The 17,813-nt window shown below is 40.8% G+C and overlaps 1 protein-coding gene across 3 annotated transcripts in view; it reads left to right on the forward strand.

Annotated features, from left to right (window-relative positions):
• Positions 1-17,813, forward strand: part of LOC143282690 (uncharacterized) — a 204,714-nt gene that overhangs the window by 40,044 nt on the left and 146,857 nt on the right. For 2 of the 3 annotated variants that reach the window (XM_076588397.1, XM_076588475.1), the window contains exon 1: positions 12,463-12,558. The exons of the other annotated variant lie outside the window; for it this stretch is intronic. The gene's annotated coding sequence lies outside the window, so the exon portion shown is untranslated. Of the gene's footprint in view, positions 1-12,462; positions 12,559-17,813 lie in introns of those variants that run through there. 3 annotated transcript variants of the gene reach the window in all.

Here is a 17,813-nt window from a genome sequence, read left to right on the forward strand (position 1 = left end):
CAGGCAGCCTGCGCCGCGAGACGCATTCATTATTCATGAGCTGCCTTTGCCCCGCCCAAACTAAGGGAAAGCGTCAGTCGAACGCAGTCTCCTGAGTGATTTTATAATTTGGATTACACCTTTTTTCCCTTTTCTGTTTGCTTCATCCCACGCAGATGTCAAACTCAATTTTGTTGTGAATAACATTCCTAAATATTTATATGTATTGGTTACTTTTATTTCCCTATCACCACAGCACCATTTTTCACGAGTCGAAAGATGACCTCCATTGCGGAAAACTATAATATTGGTCTTATCGAGATTCACTGTTTGTTGTAGTCTGTCTGTTTCTTGCTTAAGGGCATTTAATTGATTTTGTAACCCTATGGGTGTGTCAGACAAGAGAACAACATCATCAGCAAATAGCATTAAGAGCAAATCTGTTGCGCCAGGTATCATTTGTATTCCATGTCTCCCCTTCTTTGATAACTCCACTGCCAATTCACCGATGAAAAAGGAAAACAGCTGTGAGCTTAGCATACAACCTTGTTTAACCCCTCTTGGACACTGAAAAAAGTCTGAATAAATACCTTTGTCACGAACACATACAAGTACAGAATTGTAGATGCTTTTAACAGCCATGTAAAACTCCCGAGAGAGAGAGACAGAGACAGAGACTTAGAGAGAGAGAAAGAGCACAATACAACGGTCTGCTCGGGCAACATGAAGCGTTCGTATATATATGAATTATATATATGATTATGTACATATAGATAGATTTAGATTTACATATTGATAGATCTATATGAAATTATGTATGTATGTATTCATGTATGTATGTATGTATGTATGTATGTATGTATGTATGTATAGACAGATCTTAGAAGAGAGACAGAGCTGAATATGTGTTTTATGTTTTGATATATATATATATATATATATATATATATATATATATTTGTTGAAGAAATGGTGATGTAAACCAGAAAGTGTGAAGAAAAAGTAGCGTTACGAAAACGCAGTTCAATAATTTACAACTGTCTCTCTCGTGTGCAACATTGCGCTGGGGGTGGGGGGTGGGGGGTGGGGAGTTGGTGGTGGGGGGAGCTGCTTTATTTTCTTTTTATATTATCTACATTCAAGCAGATGCAAACGTGCTAAAAACCAAGCAAAAATGAATCGGTTTTCATTGTATACAGCGAATCTTACTACACGTGGGAAATTCCAGGCATAACTTAACTTTCGCTTTACTGCAGCTGAACCGTCAGAACCGACTAGTGTCCTTCGGGTGGGGAAGGAGAGGGTGATTTACCCCCACCCTTCCGCACTGCGTGTGTGCCCCAAAACGGCTTCAGCACTGTTATAGACAGTAAGAAGGGGCCTGCCGCGAGTGGTTTATCTCTCTTTTCTAATCTCCGGTGTCACTAAAATCACAGATATTCTTGTTTTCTTGTTGTTTATGTTTCGTTTCTGAGCTAGCTTGTTTGTTTTGATTCACGTATGTAAACAAAGTGAATGCACGTATTCATCTGATCTTGGTTGTGTGTGTGCATGTGTATGCATGTGTGTGTTTATTTCATCTTATTTTTACTGATAACATATCTTGTTATCTACTTTCTTATTCATTTATTCACCAGTTCATTTATTTGCTGATAATTGTCATTCATTCCAGAAACATTTAGTTTGTTGTCATTGCCTGATTAGCGGAATGGGTCTGTGCATAGGTCAGACAACTTCTTTCTTTGTTTTTGTTTAGCGGAATGATGTGGTTTAGCGTTTATAAATCAGTCCGCACAATTTGTTGCATCCTTGAAACTGGAACTGGAAGTAAGCTTTTTACCATGGCAGGAACTAAGTAAATACTTCGGACACAGTAAATGTATGTACAAAATGTATGCTGTAAGTGAGTGTGGGAGGGGGGAGGGGTTGGATGCCGTGTGCATCAAATACAGAGACAAACAGCGACAGAGACAGATGGAGTATTAATGAGTGAGAGAGTTGGAAGCTGCGCAAGCGAACGAGCAAGAGAGAAAGAGGGGAGTGTTGGAGGGAAACATGTTCCACATACGAACCTTTGGCTGGTCCCCGCTGATCAATGTTGTGGCCCCGTGCCAAGCTACAACATGGAGATAGACAGAGCACGCCCTTAGTCTTTGTGTGTGTGTGTGTGTGTGTGTGTGTGTGTGTGTGTGTTGTGACAGATTAAAAAAAGATGAGAAGGTGGAGTCAGACCTGAAGATGTCGCGGGCAAATGTATGTTCCCGATTTGCATTGCTGTCCCAGCCCACCTCGACACCCAACTGTCCTGACAGACCCGCCTCCACAACATGGAAATCACACTTTTTGTACTTTCTTTCTTGTATTGAAGTGGTGCACCTGTGCAGAGATTTTATATGCTTCAGGTCGGTACACAAGGAAGGTATGTGGCAAAATAAATAATTTTTACCAGCTAAATCTGTGCAGTGTAATTGGCGATTTTATTAATTTTTGACTGACTTGTGTAAACGATGTGAGTGTGTCCAATAACCCGGTGTTCGGTTGTCTGAGTGTGTGTGTGTATCTGTCTGTCTGTCTATATGCATGTCTGCGTGTCCGTGGTAAACTTTAACATTATCATTTTCTGGGTAATACTTAGTCAACTGATACCAAATTTGGCACAAACATAGCAGATGATCAGTTTTTTCTCTCCATACATTCTAATCATAATGATACTGCACATCTGGAAAGGGCACAAAATAGATTCAAATATTTTCACACACAAAATTACTGTTACATTTTTCTTTTTTATGCACAAATTCTGTGACATACTGACACAGTGAGCAATAGCAGTTAATTACTATTTTTGTTGCTGAAAATGGAACTTCTTTTGCTCAGTATGGGAATCACATTGGCACACTCATCTCTCAGTGTGCCTGTTAATGGGGCGTTATATTTACAGGCTGAAAACAGATTATTGGCAAGGGAGATAATTATATAATAACAGTTCTCACTCATCTGAAACATTACAAAATTAAAACATGATTCTGGGCATACGAAGGCTTTTGTGTTTTATATTCATTTGGAAGGTCTTACACTATTTATATTTCAGAATGATGCTAACTACAACATCGACGTGTTTACTGCTACGAATATCTTACAAATGCGACTACATTAACTAGAATAAACATAAGATAAATTGTAATCGACAGTCCTCTTACGAATTGACGAAGGCGGACATCTTGGAATACAAATGCAACAAAGTGCGGCATTCAATCAATAATTCGCTATAACATATAACTGACTGGAGGCGAAGAAGGCAGCTTAAAAAAAAAAAAATTATATATATATATATATATATATATATATATATATATATATATATTCAGATATATTTTTGCACAAGCCTAAAAAAATCTTACTGCATAGATGTCCCCGTCAAGCACACAAATAAACAAAATCGATTTTCCAAGCACAATAGACCTCTCACGGGAGAGTTCCGTGTTGACATGACTTTTCGAGGCGCGTCACATGATCTGTGCTCTCGAAGTTGATTGGCTCTCCAAAATTTCGAGCGACAAAGCGATCGAGAGAGGAATAACGTGCGAAATAGAAGGCTTCTTTCTTCGACTTTTTGCTTCATATATATATATATATATATATATATATATATATGTGTGTGTGTGTGTGTGTGTGTGTGTGTGTGTGTGTGTTGTACAGAGTTCCATTATAGCAATGGAAGCTATCAACTGAAGAAATGGAGGACAGCGCATGTTTGATGCTTTCGCCTTGTCAATCGCCTTTGGTATTGCCTGTGATTTCGAGTAAAAGTTAGATGCGCATGCGCAAGATCCAAGATGGCCGCGGAACTCTCCAGCGGTCTATTTGTCAGTTTCATCACGTCGCATTGCGCATGCACGAAGGGTCAACTTTGACCAAAGCCAGTAACTGTGCGTCTATTTGTAGTAGTCCGTGGAAGCGTGTAAAACACAGTGCCCAGCCTTGAAAGATGTATTATTTTTTTAACAGTAATTTAATCTGTAGTATGTCTGTTTTTCATATTGTTCGGAGGCCAAGTACAAAATTTTTAATATACTTAGCAACTCTTAGCAGACAGCCATGTTTCGAGGTACCGACGGGTGTTTTGGCAGCTCGCAGCCAGTCTAAAACTAACTGTCGCAGTATAGTCCATTCAGTTGACACAAAGGGAAAACGAAACGGAACAGTTCCAGAAATGCAGAATATGCAATACTTTTTGTTTGAGGATTCCCCTTATTTTTTCAAATCTGAAAGAACAAGTGTGTAACAACTACGCAGTTTATTTACTCTGATCAGACGGTAGAAATAGATAGCAAGTATTGTGGGCTTTTCAGGTAAGGTGTAGCTTCGACAGTTGACGTATCATCTGTTTTACTCAGGTCAGTAAAATCCTCGATGTTTAACTTAGTCAAACATCTCATCCACTGACTGAAGTGTGGGTGAATAAGCGAGCTCTTGTTTAACGTTGCCAGTGGGCCTATTAACATATGTCGGGTGTCCCCCAAAAAAGTGAACCGCTTTTTGACAAGTATTTTCTCAGTGATAGAGAAATTGAATTCATTGAAAATTTTCACACAGTAACCTTATGGTATCATGAACAAGTTTGCAAAATATCTAAAAGTTCGGACGCAAATTATGCGAGTGTTGTCAAATTCAAAACATCATGTCAAAAAATCCAATTTCAGATGAAAACTCACTTATTTCAGTTTATGCTCAATGTGGCCTTCATCTTTTTTCACGACTAAACGAAGCTGTTTCTTCCAAGCAGAAATACTTTTACGTATTTCTTCCTCCGGTATCTCCTCCCATGACATAATTATCCTGTCCTTTAACGCCTGCTCGGTCAATTTGTCTCTCACTCCCCGGTAAACTTGTTTCTTCAGAGAGTCCCATATGGCATAATCCATTGTGTTACAGTCAGGACTTTGTGGAGGCCATTCATCCTTCTTGATGAATTCTGGTGTAGCCTCCTCCAGATGGGCCTGGGTTATCCTACTTGTGTGTGAAGGAGCCCCATCTTGCTGAAACACGTAATTGTTTCTAGGATAAAGACGCCTACAATCCGGGAGAAGATTGTCATCCAATAACTGAATGTAGCTTTCACTATTAACCTTGGCTCTATCAGTGTCAGTAAAATGAATGTTTGTTTTTCCTTTCCAAGATACTCCAGCTGAAACCATTATCTTTTTTGAAAATCTAGAAGTCTTATGATAGAGGCGAGATGGCTGAATTTCCCGTTTCCGTTTCCCATAAACGCGATCGTTTTGGCGATTTTTAGCTATCTCTAACGTAAAGTCTTTCTCGTCTGTGAAAATGATCCTTTTTCACATCAGTGGCCGAGTAGCGGTCATTCAAGTTACGGCAGCGAGTTTTTCTTTTCCCTCTAATATTTTGGTTCCTCCTTGATACCCGTATCCTCTTGAAGGGTTTCAGCTCCAGTTCTTTCGCCATTCTTTGCACAGAAGACTTGCTCACTTGTAAATCGCTTGCAACTTCTCTAAGACATTGGTGGGTCCCTGGGTTCTCCTCCTGGGGTTGAATCAGTTCCTCAACACAGTCCTTTTTCTCCTCCGAACATGCAGTCTTAGGTCTCCCACTGCCAATTTTACGTGCTACTGACCCTGTAGTGCGTATTTTAGCGATAAGTCTATTTACAGTGACATGACTCCACCCCTTGCCTGGAAATTTCTTTGCGATCCTTCTTCCACTCCAGCCTTTCTCCTAGAAACAGTTTTCAAAGGTAACCTTATTACTTTCACTCAAAGGCATGGCTGATCCTTCCAAACTGAAACTGTGGGCAGAACTGGTTTTGGATTCAGACGACAATAAAAAAAAAAAAAAAAAAAAAAAAAAAACCCAACAGACTTGACACCCAGACAGACTATTTTTAGACTGACACTGATTGACAGATGCCAACACCTGGCAGCTGGTATGAACATGATGAAGGTCACATTGCACAGCTCTGATACTGGAGTTTTTGACATGCTGTTTTGAATTTGACAATACTCGCATAATTTGCGTCCGAACTTTTAGATATTTTGCAGACTTGTTGATGATACCATAAGGTTACTGTGTGAAAATTGTCAATGAATTCGGTTTCTCTATCATTGAGAAAATACTTGTCAAAAAGCGGTTCACTTTTTTGGGACACCCGATATATCGATCCAAATGATATTTTCTGGATTTCTTCAGAAATGAGTATTCGTAGAACTGAAAGTTGCATGTCTGAAACATAAAATTCCTTCTGAAACAGCCCACTTTCCCGGTATTTCGCTTTTTTCAAACACACATATAGATCTAGATCAAAGTGTGTGTGTGTGTGTGTGTGTGTGTGTGTGTGTGTGTGCATTCGCGCGCGCGTGCTCGCGTGCGTGCGCGCGTGTCTTTTTGCCAGATTGTTCATTTCTTTTTTTCTTTTTCTTTTTTTTTCTTTCTAAATTCCTATTTTGGATTAAGTGCATATCACAAGTGAGTCTTGAAGGCATTGCCTTTCTTATATTTCTTGCATGTGATGCCATTGGCATTTGTAGTTGTTTTTTGTTTTTGTTTTTGTTTTTTGTTTTTTTATCCTCATTATTGATCTATTCTTGTTGTACAGACTCTGTCTAAGCTATATATCTTTTTTGTCTGAAAGCTTGTCTGCAGCTGAATGTAATGCTTGACACAAAGATTGTTTGTTTTTTGTCTTTTATTACAAACTAGGAAAAATGACAGACAATTCAAAATTTCCTTAAAAGAGAAGCACGCACACAAAACTGCAGATATACAATAATTGAATCTGCCATTTCTGCTTATGGTTCTCGAACAATGACCATTCGTCAGCTCTTCTCTTGTCTGATTAGCCACTTTTCTCGACTTTCAACAATCAGAACATCGAACATGGCGCGGTACTTTAAAAACATAATAATAATTAAAACAAACAAACAAACAAACAACAATAACAACAAATAAACAAACAAAAAACAAAACAAAACAAAACAAAACAAAACAAAAAAAAACTCCACCACCAGCAACCAAGAGGCAAAACTTATCTGGTTCACGTGTAATTTCTGGTTGACAACAACAAAACGGAAATCGCTGGAACTCATCATCAGAAACGAGTGTTTGTCGAACCGAATGTTGCTTGCTGAAAACAAAACAATATATGTAAAGCATCTCATATCGATCAGCATGTCATTATTTTGCAATCATGATATAGATATGTCAAATTTACAAACTGTCCCTGTCTACATCATGACTTTCCGACTTCGACAATACGTATAAAGAAATCGCCAAAACATCTTTGAGCGTAGTTGTACATAGTAACCACCCCCGATAAGTCCATTTCCTTCCACAAATGATATTCTACAGATCGGATATACATTTCGATCTTGATGTCGTCATCCCCAGGAATGAATTCCGGGTGACTAGAGATGTGTACACCACAGTCGGTAAATGTAACGTCCAAGTCAGCTGTACCTCACTTTGCACGACATAGCCCGCTAAGGCCGAGGGGGTTAATTTTAAGAGTAGTCTTGAAGGACTTGCCTCTCTTGTTTGTTTTTATGTTAAGTATTTTACGGCTGTCCTTAAAATTAGCAGTTTCATTACTTTGCTTCGTATAGCCGGTTAATTCATTTTGTTTATCATTAGACTGAACGTAGGGACTCTTTAACAAGATAAATGTGGTGATACTGGTGTTGGTGTGATTTTAAACAGCCTCTAACAAAACAAAATGTATATTGATTCATTAACCTTTTTTATGTCCATAGTTATATTTGCCACAGGTAAAATCATTCAGCTGTCACCTTGTTTGTTGTTAAATGGATGAGCCATACTTTGCGGTTCTTCTTTTCATCGTAGTTAAAAGCCTTCATGGCTGTTGTACAAGCATTGTGCATGTGCATTCGTTGCGGATGATTAGTCATTACAGCCTTCTTTGTCATCATCCAAAATAAAAGGACATCGTGAGCTCTATGAGGCGTTTAGAAACTAGGGATCGAGCAGGGGTGTTTCATGAGTATTGTGTCTTAACTTGTGAAATGTTGCCAGTTTGGTTATTATTTCACGGCTGTGCTCTCAGAAATCCAAACAAGATTGTGATAAACATCGGGAGTTAAGTCTTGTCCATTTTCTTTCTCCTTCCCGGTCCGGTTTTGTTTTATTAAGTGCGCACTCAACCGCTGTTCAACCCAAATGTCTGTATGACTGTCGTGGACCGCGATGCAGGCCCTCATCACAAATCTGCCATTGTTGACGACATGCAACGCCTGTCTGTTCTAGCTAGGTATAGTTTTCTGGATCCATCGCTAAATTAGAGGACTATGTACAACAGTGACATAGCGTGTGTGTCCTTGTATTGCTTTCACTTTTTTATATTGTGAATAAGAAAACAAACAAACAAACAAACAAAAAACACAATACAGTCTCACTCCTTTGTTTACAGACAGTAATAGGACTGTATTTCTGCTGACGACGTACATGCTTGATATGTTCATAAAGTGATATAATTTCCTTTACCTGTAAGCTCGGCATGGGATGAATAGGTTTCGTTTTCTATTGCATAACGGCAGTTCTTTAAATTGTCGAGGTATTATTAAGTCACACATTTAAAAAAATCTCTGCTAACGTTTATGAATAATTCACATGTTCACAAATTGGAATATCGGAAGAAAGCAACATCGTAATAATTTTAACTTTAGAAAGTTCAGTTCTTTTTCTTAATAGTAAAATCATAAGGAAAGCTGAAATTTGAGCTTCTCTCTGCAAGCACGAAGCATAACAAATTGAAAGGTTTGACCATGTTTGAGTGGTTTGCCTTTCATTTTCATTTATTAATTCATTCATGTGTACATTTTCTTAAGAAACTGGAAACATCCGAACAGGTGCGCCACACACACACTTGTGAACACACACACACACACACACACACACACACACACACACACACACACTGGGAGAGAGAACATACAGAGAGAGAGAGAGCACACGCTGATTTGTTCAACAACCCTTTCTGAACCATCTCTTCTCATGCGGAGCGGAAAACCCCAACGGAAATCCGATATGTATTCTTTTGTTACGTTTGTCCATTGTATCCGTTCCGACGACACAGCGGACGCTAGTTGTCACGCTGTGTTCCGCACGTGGTGTGTTCCGCGTTGTGACGTCGTCTTTTACCTCCTTTCTTTACATATGACGTGCACAGTGTGATACCAAGTCCTCGTGGAGTGTCTTGACATGAGAACGATCGTTCGTGCATAATTTGAGCTCGCATTGCACACTCATTACGTACACACATTCATATGACCGATCTCACAACCACGCCACGTTTGCGCGCATCCCATGTAACATGGGTGTGGGGTCGAGATGGTGAATGCAGAGACCCCACGAAATGCTCGCGAACGCGCATGCAACCACACACACACACACAGAGAGGAGCCGCGGGCCAGCTATTTTGATTGCTGTTTGTTGATATGCTGACTGTACCTTCTGCTTTGACTCAAAAGAAACGTGTGGTCTAAAAATGGAAATATACCTGCTTGGTAAATACGAAAAGCTTCAAAGCAACAAAAAAAAAAACAACAACAAAAAAGAGAGAGAGAGAGAGAGAAAGATTAATGACGTGCAGCAAAATACGTGCAAATCTTTTAATGTTTCCAAAATATCGATGCAATCGTTTACATTAAAGTATTAACACAACCAACTTGTTATAAATACCACGGTATATGTGTACAAATGGTACAACGGTGTAAACAATTACACGAGAACCCCCCCCCCCCCCCCCGTCCCCCCAAAAAAAACCCACAAAAAAAACCAACTTGATTTTCAAGTCCAGAGAGACATAAAAGTGCATTTGATCTTTTAAGTACATGTAAATGGACCTGTAGGTAGAGAATGGAAAGGAAGAGACGACATAAAACGTAAGAAACAGAGAGCGATGGAAACGTTGGAAACTCCATACGCAACATGGAAGTGAGCATAATATGCATTAGCGAAAGATCCCGTAGCCTCCCCATGGGATACATACATACATAAAATGCTTGATATTTTTGTGAAATACAAGAACGCAATAATATCCAAGTCAGTTATCTTTATCGCTCAATGAATCAAAGTCAGAGGTTTGCGCGGCCACAAATATGCAGATTTAAGGAGAGCGACATGATGAAAGCTGACACGATAATGATCATTTATTCGTTTGTTTTTTTGTGTTTTTTTTGTTTTGGTTTGTGTGTGTGTGTGTGTGTGTGTGTGTGTGTGTGTGTAGTTTGTTTTTAACGTTGACAGCATACTCATCCCCGCCCCACCGCCCTTTGCATTCATGAGGTAAACGGTTTCCGAAGGTCTTTGATTTCTAATGACGTTGCCGTTCCTTTGAATATTGGCCAGAAAGTCAGACGTGAATGAATCCGAAGAAAACGCCCATTGCTCTTGTGACAGTCACTGACCCCTGAAGTCTTAAGGAACTGTTACAAGGTTGAGATAACAGGGCTGAGTAAGGGAAGTGTTCAAGTTACAAATAATGTCCCACTGTTTGGAAACTCGCCACAGAAAGTTCCTTGTCCTGTTGCTTTCCCTGTTTTTCAGCTTTTTTTTTTTTCTTTTTCTTTTTTCAAAACAACACGCGGGGTTGGGGTGGGGAGGGGGAGATGACTGTGGTTTTTGTCCTTTTCTCTCAGACTCTTTCTGCGATACATAAACCCCGAGCATGAAAATCACGTGCCTGAACCTGTCAAATGCGGTTAAATGGAGTCCGAAAGTTTGAACGGCCCCGTTTCTCTTCATGAGGTTGAATGAGAAATAAGAAGGTAGCCGGTCGAGTCACTGGATAAGTTTAGTCAGTGGATGAGGTTTTTTTAATCCTCAGATACAGCTTCTGTGTTATTGATATATCCTGAAATTTGGACCAAGTCTGTATTAAAACCATCCATTGTTGAAAAAAAAATGGAATGCTAATGATCCAGCAAGGTACAGCGGGTTCACACAATACATTATGTGGTCAGAATCATGGGAACATATTAGCTTGGTTGAAGTGCTTGATTCTATCGTCCATTACCAGGGACACCCACTAATGATCACATATTTACACATTTCTCATTCATTTATTAGCAAATGCGGTAACTTCGAATAGAAAAAAACGTTATAATAATTATTGTCTGTAGGTTTTCAGAAAGCAGTTGACTTTGTTTCCTAGCATCTGCAGTGGTCAGTTTCACACACACACACACACACACACACACACACACACACACACACACACACACACACACACACACACACACACACACACACACACACACACACACACACACACACACAAGTTTCAAGTTTTAATGATCCTTTCACTCCTATTGGAGTATGGAGGATTACTACAAAATAAACTTTTCATGCCCAGAACAAACATTTCAAAATACACAACAATGTCACATAAAAGTTGAGAAAACACAAATGTCTTTTAACTCCCAAAAGTATAACTAGGCAACATTTGCAAATCTAATCATCTTACTTACAGCTAAAATGCCTTTTTTGCCTCCTTTGAGCATATTACAAAAATTAAAAACCGATTTTGGAGACAAATATTTTTTAGGAACATAACTGAACGTAACTGATCATAATTGGGACATTCCATTATAAAATGAAACTCATCACCAATCACAGACATGTTACAAACATCACAAAGCCGTAACTCTCGTGGTATGCCTTGTGTCTCCCTGTTTCTATTTCCAGCTTATGATTACTACTTCGAAATCCGAAGAAACTGATAACGTAATTATCAGGCATTTGACATATATATTTTTCTCTACCAAATCCACTTTTGAAATTTCGATAAAACAAACATTTACTACTCGCCTCTAGAGCATGTCTCCATTGATTTTGAAAACTATCTCTCGAAGCAATGTTGACATTCTTGCAGAAAGATTCCCTCTCCAAGAAAAATTGAGCATCCCAAACACAGTCATACCCTGCTTCCATTAAAATTTGTCTGATACAACTCCTCCATTTTGAAGTGTAAATACTATTTCGATATAAGTCAAGTAATATCAAATATATTTTCCCAGAATATTTTTCTGCGCTTGATATCACTAAGCTGGTCCAAAATCGAACTAATCTCATTTTCACTAACACACTAATTGGATAAATACCAGTTTCTCCATAAACAATTTGGGTCATGGTATTTCTGTTCAGTTTGAACAAGCGTTTCAAAAATTTCATTTCTAATTTTTCAAGTATACTTACATTTTCATAACCCCATATTTCTGCACCATACAACAAAATAGGAACACACACACACACACACACACACACACACACACACACACACACACACACACACACACACACACACACACACATTCATTCATTTATTCATTCCTGTATTTGCTGGTGGTATGGTTCAGAAACAGCAGCTGAATTGCAGAATCAATTTAGAATTTTGCACGATTCGTCTGGGGTTGACTGCATACAAAGGTAAGATTATCGTTTTCAGCTGTCCGCTGATGAAGTGGCTGGCGTCGTGGACTGATGACTGGGAGGCCCAGCATAGGTGTGTGATTGTTTCTCAGCCTAGTGGACGGCTCCTACCGTGAGGTGAGTGCCGTGGGCTCCAATGGGAAGACAGGGAACACATAGGGTATCAGCAACTACAGCTATATGTATTTGGGAGCGTTACTCGAATTTCCTGGTCAACACTGCAGGTTGACGCCGGGATCTACAATGAAAGGAAGCGGAAGCGCTGAAACGTATTCCGAAACCTAAAATCTCCATAACAACATCGTCATCATCCTGTTTTGCTTTCGAGACCAAGCAATTCCTGTCGACAGTAGGAAAGGGCAGGGCTTGATAGATGGTGTCACTGGATGTTGAATTAGAACAGGCATTGCTGAACACCACGAAGTGATTCAGCATCAGTGAAGGGTCTCCTCTGGTGTGCGGCCTGGATACATAACATCGATAGTTCTCTGTGGAGTGCCGGCGTTAAGACTGCGACAGACGAACTGGGTGTGGCTGTGTATGGGATAGTGAACGGCGTGGAAGTAATGCACCAAATCGGTGCAGATGATAAGGCAGAAAAGAAGACCTTATCGTTTTCCGTAGAGGACACTTAGCTTCCTGTGAAAGATGGTTTTTACGGAAGAACACAAATGGAGATCGTAATGCATGTAAATACCTTGATTTATAGTATACTTGAGTATGATTTGTCTGATGCTTTCTGTGATCTTGCCTCGAAAGCAATAAAAGGTGATAACAGAAATTTCAAATGTTTTTTTTAATATCCTGGATGGAAAAAGGGAAGGAAGGAAGCGTATATGTACGAGTGTTTGGGCGGATTTTTTTAACATTAACTCCGTCTGTATTCAGACATTATTTTTCCATTTATTCAGTACTGTTTTTCACCTGCGACACCAGTTTGGTGATCTTTGGTCCCACAAATATCTCTCTCTCTCTCTCTCTCTCTCTCTCTCTCTCTCTTTCTCTCTGTGTGTGTGTGTGTGTGTGTGTGTGTGTGTGTGTGGTCTATCATTATCTTATTTCTTACCTAGGTTATTTGACAATGTGTGTTGTAATGTGTTATATGTTCAGTGCTCTGGTCTGCTTCTCTACATTGAAACAGAAGGGCGGCGTAATGTGGAAATGTTTGTGCATGTGGATGTTTAAATCATTATGTCCTACTCTGATTGTGAGCTACTCTTGTCTGGACAGCCAATACTAGCTGCATTGTGACTGGAATGGTTTGAAGTGAGATTAGATGATGGACTATTTTCGTCTTAGTTATCTTCAATACCCAACTTCGCTTCACCGTCTACTTTCTTGTTTCCACATATTCCACAGCGTGAGTGAATATTGTAAATGCTCTTCCCGGTTGAGGCACCTTGTTGGAAGCGGCTACCTCAAATATTGATTTGTTATCAGTCAGAAAGACGATCTTTGCTGTTTGTTGTTGTTTGTAGCATGGATGAAGGCTTTTTCCTCGGTTCTCTTGTTTGTGTAGCCAAAGCCAGTTGGTACTGTCTCTGCTTGTCAGTGTCTATGCGGATAAGGTGAGGAAGGTGGCAGAATGGTCAAGACGCTCAACTGTCAATACAGTGTCCGTGAGGACCTGGGTTTCATTTCCGCTCTCACCCTTCTCCAAAGTTTGACTGGAAAATCAAACTAAGCGTCCTGTCATTCAAATAAGACGATAAACCGAGGTCCCGCGTGCAACACACACTTAGCGCACCGAAATAGAACCCACGGCAACAAAAGTGTTCTCCTTTGGCAAAATTACGTAGAACAAATCCACTCTGAAAGGTATACAAATGTGTACGCATGCATTGAGGGCCTGAACCGCGTGTTGGGTTATACTGCTGTCAGGCATCTGCATAGCAGATGTGGTGTAGCGTATGTGGATTTGTCCAAGCGCAATGACTCCTCCATGATAAACTGAAACTATTGGGATACTGGATGTCTTCTCCTCGCTTGAAAAGGTTTACCCGACGATACGAATAACTATCGTGGTATCACACTGTTGTCTTGCTTTGGTAAGTTACTTACAAGCACATTGAATGAGCGTCTGAAATTATATATCGAGTGTTCGAGTATACTGGAACAGGAACAACCAGGTTTTAGAAGTGATTTCTCAACGTTAGACCATCTGATTACTTTATATGCTGTTATTGGTATTTTGTTATCTAATTAAAAGAGGCTTTATTGTGCTTTTTTATTATGAGAAAGCGTTTGACAGAATTAACAAGGTATTTTGTGGCAAAAACTGATGAGTTGTGGTATAAACGGTGAAATCTTGCAGGGGATTGTAAACTTCTATAGTGACCCTAAATCTTGTGTTATGGTCAATGACAAAATGCCAGGGTTTTTCAGCTCAAATGTTTGGGTGATACAAAGAGAATATCTTTTCCCACTAATCTTTGCACTTAAAAAAACAACAAAAAACAACAACAAAAACCGACGTGAAATCCCACTTAGAAGTTGACCCGGATGGATTGACAACTATAGCTGGTGAGGCTAGGAAAATAAGTATGAGCGAACATGATTGTGATACTTTCTTGAATTTATTTGTCCTGCTCTATGCAGATGACACAATGCTTTTCTTGGAGACAGCCACAGATTTACTTAAGGGTCTTACTGCAATGAGACAGTATTGTGAAAAAATGTGTGAAAATGGAAATTAAAGCTGCATGCTAAAAAAATAAATGTAAAGTGATCTTTTCCAGGGGCAAAGTAGGAATATTCCCTGATTTTGTATCGGCGAGGACAAAATTGAGGTTCTTAATGAATTTCAGTACTTGGGACTGAAACTAAATTACGATAATAATATGCATATTGCCCAACGTTATTTATGCGACAGTGCTTCGAGAGCAGCGTTTGCACAAACCAGTTAAAGCTTCCTGTCGATCTGGTCATTGATATCTTTGATAAAACAGTTCTCCTTGTACTGACATACGGTTGTGAATTTTAGTGTTCTGACATATGTGATATCGTGACCAACTTTTAATTGAAATTTTACAAGTTAGTTCTGAAACTAAGTCCACTGCATCTTTCATGGTATTTGGTAAAACTTGTAAGTTTCATGTGTCTGTCTCTGTGAAAACCGGAATGCTGGCGTTTTGGTTTAAGCTTGTTACTAACCAAAGTACTTTAAATCTGTCTTCGATTATTTACAAATGTCTCTTCAATTTATACATCATCAACATACATCAGAACCAGTACATGAAATGCATTCATACATTGAATGAAATCTTATTTAGCAGTTTCTAGTTGAACCAACACAATTTCAATGTTCACCCCTCATGGTGTAGAGAGAAAGTTAAGCGTAGTTTGAAAGAAACCTGACTAAGGCCTTCGACACGGTGAACAGCCGTGGTCTGTGGAAGATCCTCCTAAAGTCTGGCTGCCCAGAGAACCTAATTCAGCTGATTGCGTCATTCCACGATGGCATGCAGGCGAGAGTACTGGAAAATACTGACATGTCGGATCCGTTCCCTGTGGTAAATAGAGTGAAGCAGGGCTGCGTCCTGGCACCCACACTGTTCTCCATTCTCTTCTCTGCCATGCTGATTGACGCCTTCCAAGACTGTGACCGTGTCATCTACATCCAGTTTCGCACAGATGGCAAACTTTGCAACTTGAGGCGACTCCACGCCAGGTCCAGGGTGTTTGAGGCACTGTTCAGAGAGTTTCTCTTCGCTGATGACTGCACGCTTGCTGCACACACCCATGAGGACATGCAGTTCATTATGGACAGGTTCTCAACCTCCTGCAGGCACTTTGGACTCACCATCAGCCTCAGCAAGACCGAGTCTATGTACCAACAAGCTAGCTCACAGAACGCCAGTGCCCCCAACCCCCCGCCCCCCCCCCCCCCCCCCCCCGCACCCCCCCCCCCCCCACCACCTGCAATCAAGATCGATGACACAGAGATCACGTCAGTCGACAAGTTTTGCTACCTGGGCAGCACCCTATGCAGCAACGGAGCCCTTGATGCAGAAGTGACGCTGCACATCGCCAAGGCCAGCTCCGCCTTTGGCAGACTCAACAACAGGCTGTGGAACAACAAAGGCATCAGGCTCAGCACCAAAATCAAAACCTACAGAGCTGTTGTGCTGACCACCTTGTTGTACTGCTGTGAAACATGGACGACGTATCGCCGTCACATTCAAGATCATGAGCAGTTTCACCAGAGATGCCTACGAAAGATCCTCGGCATAAAGTGGCAAGACAGGGTCTCCAACCTCCAGGCCCTAGAGGGGAGCGGCCTACCCAGCATCGAAAGCCTGCTGATGCAGTGCCAGCTACGCTGGACGGGACACGTTGTCCGCATGACAGACAGCAGGATCCCGAAGATGCTCTTGTATGGCCAGCTGAAGGAAGGCCACCGCGAACTTGGAAGGTGCTGCAAGCGCTTCAAGGACACCTTGAAGACAAACCTCAAAGTCTGTGACATAGAAATCGCTTCCTGGGAAACTGATGCCCTTGACCGCTCTTGCTGGAGGATGCTGTGCTCTAGTGGCATAAAGACGTTTGAAAACAAGAGAACGCTGGCCATTAAGGAGAAGTGTGAGCGAAGGAAGCAGGGTTCAACTTCTGGAGACGTTTTCCCTTGCAACACCTGTGGGAAGTGCTGCGCATCCAAACTCGGCCTCTTCTCCTATATGAGGACACACACCGACAGATAAACCTGCCTGCCTACTCGTCCATCGGTCCGACGGGAGACTCCATTAGAAACCCACCCGAGAAGCACGGGAAGGATTGCTTTTCGAGGGTCCCGCTCATTAAAGCTTTTAACGTGGCCTTTAATTGCACGGTGAACCCGTCAAAGAATACGCAAGTTATTTATTAGGAGACACCAAGACACCAAGATGGGTTGAATCAGCAGGTGGCACTGTTGTATCCTAATAAAAACTTGCGTACTCTTTTACGGGTTCACCGTAGAAGTATATGAAAATCTTATATATATATCGCAGCTAACCACCATGTCTGGTGGCCGTGTTGCCATCCGCCACATGTGTCCCGCTGGGTAGGGAGTATCGTCCCGCAACCTGTGTACAGGCAGACTGGGTCAGGTATCACGACAGAAAAAAGGCACACAAAAACTACTACTACACACGCTGGAGTCAGTGAAGCGTTAAAGATGAAAGGTTGTGATAAAATCTTTCTTGGCATACGTTAAACCTTCGCTGGCTGTCGCTTTTGACTACACACGGAAGCTCATGTGGGTCGTCCACGACCCATACCGCTGTCGCTTTTGACTACACACGGAAGCTCATGTGGGTCGTCCACGACCCATACCTTTAAAAAGACAAAAACCTGTATATTCCTCTAAAGCTTGTGTGGGTCGTACACGACCC

Source organism: Babylonia areolata, chromosome 1 (genome assembly GCF_041734735.1).
Source record: "Babylonia areolata isolate BAREFJ2019XMU chromosome 1, ASM4173473v1, whole genome shotgun sequence".
Classification (NCBI taxonomy): Eukaryota; Metazoa; Mollusca; class Gastropoda; order Neogastropoda; family Buccinidae; genus Babylonia; species Babylonia areolata.